A 6,482-nucleotide genomic window follows, 5' to 3' on the forward strand; every position below is an offset into this window, starting at 1 on the left:
ATGAACCACACCTAAGAACTATGACATATGCCCTCTTTAGGATGCTTATTGCCTCTAATTGGGACATCAATGCAATTATTTTTTTTACATGCCATAAATGGGTCTTATGGCCTATAACATGGGTAAGGAGAGAAAATAATGGTCTTAGGTCCCTTAACAGAGTCTCTTGAGACAGATGTCATGAATAAAACCTCCAACCATGACATGGTCCCTCTCTAGGGGCCTTCAGTGTTATGATCAAAATATAGAAAAAAACAAAAGTGCACACCATGTACACCAATGTGAACATGGAGAAAAACTCCAATATAGATAAGAGAGACAAGTTACATAATAACTCCTTAAAAAATAAGAGAACCTCCTCCAAATACCCAAATATATCCATACATTTGAATCACATATCCTCCATTATGACTACATGATCTCTATATATACCTATTCACACATTACACATGTTGACCCTTTATTATTAAGCAGCCCTATTACATATACATTTACATATTACATGCACATATACTCCCATATATGCCCCCCCTTGGTGTCATCTCATAGTACCCTCCTTAAAAAAGTTTTTTCCTCAAAGATTTGCAACTAAGGGTGTTACCTATTGCATAGTCTTCTTTCTCTTGATTCCATATAATGATGTTGTGACTTCTCCAATTTATAGTAGTTGTCGGTATTTAATAATATTTTATTGAATAACAATTTTGTGATGCTCTATTCCATGAATATTGATGAGTATTTGATCCATATATTTTAACTTCAAGGATGCATACAAAATTTCATATAAAAGAGAATGTTAACCAAGTAACTTAAACACATGAAAAGAAGTGGAAATCATAAAGAAACCATGAAATCAAAGGAACACAAACGATTTGATTATGGATTTCACCCAATGTGGGCTACATCTCCAAGACCTGCTCAATGTGGGGAGGCCTTCTTTGATTAAATGGCAACAAAGAAAATAAATACAAGAAAATTTTATAAAAATGACCCTTATACCTCCATTTTTTATGATGGCGTGAAAATGGACACCTCAGCTGGAGAAACAGACCACATGGTTGGATTCCTAGTGCAAAAATGTGCAACAATGACTATAAAGTTGTCAAATCCTAACACTGGAACCTCTGGCCCCCCAAGGGAATATTTCCAACTTCTAGCATAGCCCTCACACATAGTTCCACCCCTCTTGGCCACTCAAGGTTTCGCGCTCCACTCCTCCATTAGTCTGGTCGAATGCATTAGATGAAGGTTTATATAAATTTGTGTGGGTGAACCAATCAATGTGGGGTCGTTGGCCCATTGGTGGTGGTGGAATTTAGGTGAGGGGGAGACAGGGTTCAAACCCCCACTGCTCCCTATATGGCATGGCAGTTACATTGTAAGTTTTGCGTTATTTAAATTTTTGGTGGATTTTGGTTTACATTCGCCCAGGAGGCGGGCCGACAATGCTGGCTGAGTAGGTTCAAACCTTGTCGATCCTGATAGTGTTTACATGCGATGTTCATATATATATATATATATATATATATATATATATATATATATATATATATATATATATATATATATATATATATATATATATATATCTGTGTGTGTGTGTGTGTGTGTGTGTAATTTTATTGGGGGGTGGTGGGGTTGGTGGCCTGCCACCACAAATTCATGTTTTTTTGTTTTTTTTGTTTTTATGATAATATAGTTAAAATTTTCCCACTAAAATTTAATGGTTATTAGGAAAATTAAGGAGGCAAAAAATTATCCCTTTCCAACCACCATTTTCATGTGTCATCCCCTTGCCAAATTATTACCTCGTTAGTGACTGCCACTTAGCCCGCTTTGACCAGAAATTTGACCAACTATAACTTGAGCATACGAACTTGTATTTGAGTGTCATTCACACCATTGGAATTAGGGAAATGAGCACTATGATTTGGTCTTGGTTTCACTTCCATATGATGACTTTTATGTTTGAGTTATTTCCAAGACCACTTATATTTTTGAATCCACCTGGATCATTCCTATCCACTAATGAGCTATTGGACGGCCAAAAGATTTATCATCCAATTCGAAAGACAGGGAATTTCTCTCTCACTTTATCCTTTTTCATCCATCGAGCCTTACTTGGATGCATTCCTTTGAAACCAATAGGAAGGTACTGCATGTCTCCCCAACGTGAAGTCCTGGTCTTTCTGCTAAGAATGATGTCCTCCGGTAGCTTGTCCAAGCATTCTGGTGTAAAATTGTCCATTGTAGGAAATTTTCCAACCTCTTCGGTGTCCATGATTAAAGAAGGCTCACAAAGCTTCAAGTTTTCAATGTTCACCACTGAATACATCTGCATGTAATCGAGACAAAAATCATTATCTCTAATATTCTCTAATATGGTGAATGGACCACATTGGATTGGTCACAACTGCTTTCCTTCCGCTTTCATTTTGTCTTTGTTGATGTGGAGCCACGGTTTCTCTCCAACCTAAAATTTGTGATCTAATTGGTTCTTGTCATATCGAGCTTTGTATCGAGCTTGAATTTTCTCCAACTGCTCCTACACTACCTGATGAATCATCTGAATTCAATGAATGAACTTCCGCACTTTTTCCTTGTCATCCTTCCCACTGGAATCTTCATCTCTCCCAAAGACCATGTCTAAGGGATCCTTTGGAAAAAACCAAAGCATGTCTCAAATGGTGAGCTCTGAGTGGATGAATGCACTACTCAATTGTATGCATCTTGTAAATAAGGAAGCTTCTTGTCCCACAACTTGGGATGCTTTCCATAATAGCCTCGAAGTAAGTGTATCATTGTGCGGTTGATAAAATTTGTTTGTTCGTCAGTCTCTGGATGAAATGGCATGCTCCTCTTTAAATTAGTGTCCATCATTCTCCAAAAATTCATCCAACAATCTCCAAGAAAGTGAGAGTCTTGATCATAAACAATGAATGTGGGTAGCCCTATATGGACCCCTACAAATTGGAAGAATCGATGAGCAGTCTACTCTGTAGTGACCTTCTTTTTACAAGGCATTAATACACACATTTTTCTAAATTGGTCCACAACGACATACAAATAGTCATGACCTATCCTAGACAAAGGAAAACATCCTACAAAATCCATTGACACACTTTCCCATGGACGATGCGAAATAGGGAGTGGTGTGCAGAGCTCCAGTTTTCTATTAGTTGGCTTGCTAACTAAACAAAACACACATCCCTTTACATATCAAGTCACAACATTTTTCATATGAGGTCAATAACAAAACCTCTACAAATGACATAAATTTTCCCCTACACCAAAATGACCTAGTGTTGGGATAGGGTCCCTAGGGTCAGTTATGAGGTTAGTTAACCCAAGTTTCATATAAATATTTGTAAAATATGTAAAACCTCTACGAAATGTGGATGCAAAGTGTGTAGGTAGATAGGAGTCAAACGGGTCTTAACCACTTGGTTAAGTCGGTTTTGAGATTCAACCATGGTTTTCTGACCATGGTATTGTATTTAGAATGCCATATATTTGAGTCATAACGAGTCTTAGAGATAACTTAGAATGAAAAATTTTGAACTCTAAATGGTTTTTGTTGTTTTGGGCAAGTGCTAAGGTAGGAATGCTCTGCTTCCTTTACTTAGGGAAGAAGGGGAAGGCTCCTGCATCTGAGTGCGTAAGAGGCCTTGGGAAGTTCGCAGTTGAGTGCATGGACCCCTGTAGCTGAGTGTGCAGGGTAGAAGAGTCTGTAATCTGAACATTGAAGATTAATAAAGACGAATTTTTAAGAATTAATGTGCGATATGAGAATTTCTGTTGATTCTGTTATGTTATGTTTTCTCACTTATAATGTGTTTTCTATAGAATAATGAATGAATGTTGCGCGAAACCATTGAATCTGTCTTATTTATGCATGATTTAAGTAGTTATCTAGTTTTGCGAAGATAAGAGTTATTTCTGCTATGTTTTCTGATGAATTGGATATATCTGCGTGAAGTCAAATCTAGCATTGTTTATTAACGCGTGAAAGTGGATAAATTATATTTTTAAGGTTGCAAACACTGATCATATACCTTTGTGAAGGTATAGAAGCCGCTTTCATAGAGTTACAACAGTGAGCCCTAGAAGACTACCAATCTGCAGGAAGACATATATGAGCTATAGAAGCTTGAGAACCACTTATCACATGTCCCTAGATGCAGATACTTGGTTTTAGCATCCCCCAATACTGCTTCGGGTTAGACCATAGCCTACGTTACACAGGTTGTTGCCGAAAGGGCCAGCAATTAGGGTTTCGTTGGTTGGCACGAACAACTCTAAACCTGGGTCAGGCCCCCTTAAGCCAACACCCGACACAACAGAGGTATGTGCCTCTCTGATTACATGTATTCTTTAATTGTTGAGATACAAAGTTTTTCATAGTGGTACAACAACTTTCCTTGCAAATCGTAGTTGTCCACCTGCGATCCATAAGTCAACTTTGCATACATCTCTTTAAAATCATTTTCATCAACATATTGTTCAACATAAATTCAAAAGATAAAGAGGCATTTTGAAAAACTATAGATGTAGAAATAGGACGGCAAGAAAGAATATACTCCACTTTGTTATTTGTTCCCTTCTTGTATTTTATTACCAAGTAAAACTGTTGGAGGAATCCCATCAATGTGAAATGATGTGTGACGAGCCTCATCATTGAGTAATTATATGGGCCTTAATCAACCTTAATTGACCTCCTAGCTTAGTCAAACAAACTAATCTCACAACTTATTGCATACTTTTGATTATATTTTATTTATGAGATGAGTAGAGTTGGATATCTTGCTTTGTGGTCTAATGTGCATGTAATGCAGGAATAAAAGATAAAAGAAAAGAAAATGCAGGGAAAAAGATAAAAGAAAGGAACTATGGTAAAGATCTTAGTAAAATATTGAATGGGACAAGGGAGAGGAATTACAGGAGGTAAATCCTCCTCATTTATTGCCCCTCCATTCAAGTATCCCTCCATTAGCTAAAAGTACAAACAACCCCCTTTCTAGAAGGCAACCAAGAGAGTGAAGGTGCAAACAACTAAATCAGGAGTACTAGAAGGCAGCCAAGAAAGTGAGAGCACAAAACAAGCCAAATCATGTGTACTAGAAGGTAGACAAGCAAGTGAAAGTACGATTTTATCTTGAGTTGGGAACCAAGCCTCCCTACTAGAAGGCAGCTGAGCTAGTGAAAGGGAAAACACGAGTTTATCATTGAATTGGGAGTTGTGCCTCCCTAATTTTGAAGGAAGACATAGGAGACTTCAAATATATAAGTACAGAGGCTTAGGACCTCAATTTTTTTAGTCACTAAGAGTTAGCAAGAATTCAGACTTCTCACTGTAGAACTCTACTTTGTTTTCAAGTTGTAAGTCTTGTAACAGTTTTTTATTTATAATGAAGATCAGTTTTGTTTTGAGCCAGCACTGAGTTAACTCAGAGGGCTGAAGCTCTTGGGTTAGGGCCCAACCCTAGCAGACAAAGCTCCTATTTATTGTATCATTATGCTAGCATAGATTCCTGTTTTCTGTTCATTTTCTTAATTAGATGCATTTTCATTACAGCAGTAGTACAGATTCATGGTTTCCTGTTCATTTGCTTAAGTAGTTCATTTCCATTACAAAGGTTTATTGTTTAACTGTTTATTTGTTTAATTAGTTACACTCTCATTACAGTAGTGTAGAGTATATTAGTTGTGCTTCAGTTGCTTCATTTATGCTTTCATTCAATTAGGAGGTTAGAAAATAAAATATCCACAAGGTTGCCCACAGGTGTCTCAGCATCGCCTCCTCCCTCTGAGACCATGACGTGAGGAAGAAACTCTGTAGCAACCCCAAAAACACAGGGTTTTTATTTTCATAGGGAGTTTGTTGTTTAACGCACTCACTGGGTTCATTACATTGTTACTCTGTTCCTTTCATGATCATCTACTCCTTCACTCTCTTCTTGTCATTTGATCTCCCTCATATCCCTTTCATTCTCCCTCAGCATGAAATACTTGGTGGAAGTAGCTAATTCACATTTAAATGGTTTTTACCTGTAGATTACCTTACACAGCAAAGCCCAACCAATCACTGCCTAATTCAGTTTCCGATATTCAGAAGAGTAGGGAACAAAGATCCAGACCAATTTTGGTTCATGGTAAAGGCCGTATGGGAAGCACAAGGAGTCGCGGATGACAATATAAAGAAGGAAATGCTAGTAAGCACGTTGTAGGATCGCGCACTAACATGGTACATTAAGCATTCTAATGACCATCCAAATGCGGGGATCGAAGATATCCCGTCTCTGCTGAACAGGGAGTTTAGCAAGCCAAAATCGGAGACACAATTTATTATTGGGTTTAAGGAAATCATGATGCTTCCAGGCGAAACCCCATGGGATCTGGATTAGAGAATGAAGAGTATGATTCGCAAAGCCAACGTGACCTTGACATATGGGAAGCATTGCACATGGTTTGTATCATCACAA

The sequence above is a fragment of the Pinus tabuliformis genome, chromosome 5_1, assembly GCF_031772625.1.
Source record: "Pinus tabuliformis cultivar Carrire ecotype Pingquan chromosome 5_1, CPIR1, whole genome shotgun sequence".
Lineage (NCBI taxonomy): Eukaryota > Viridiplantae > Streptophyta > Pinopsida > Pinales > Pinaceae > Pinus > Pinus tabuliformis.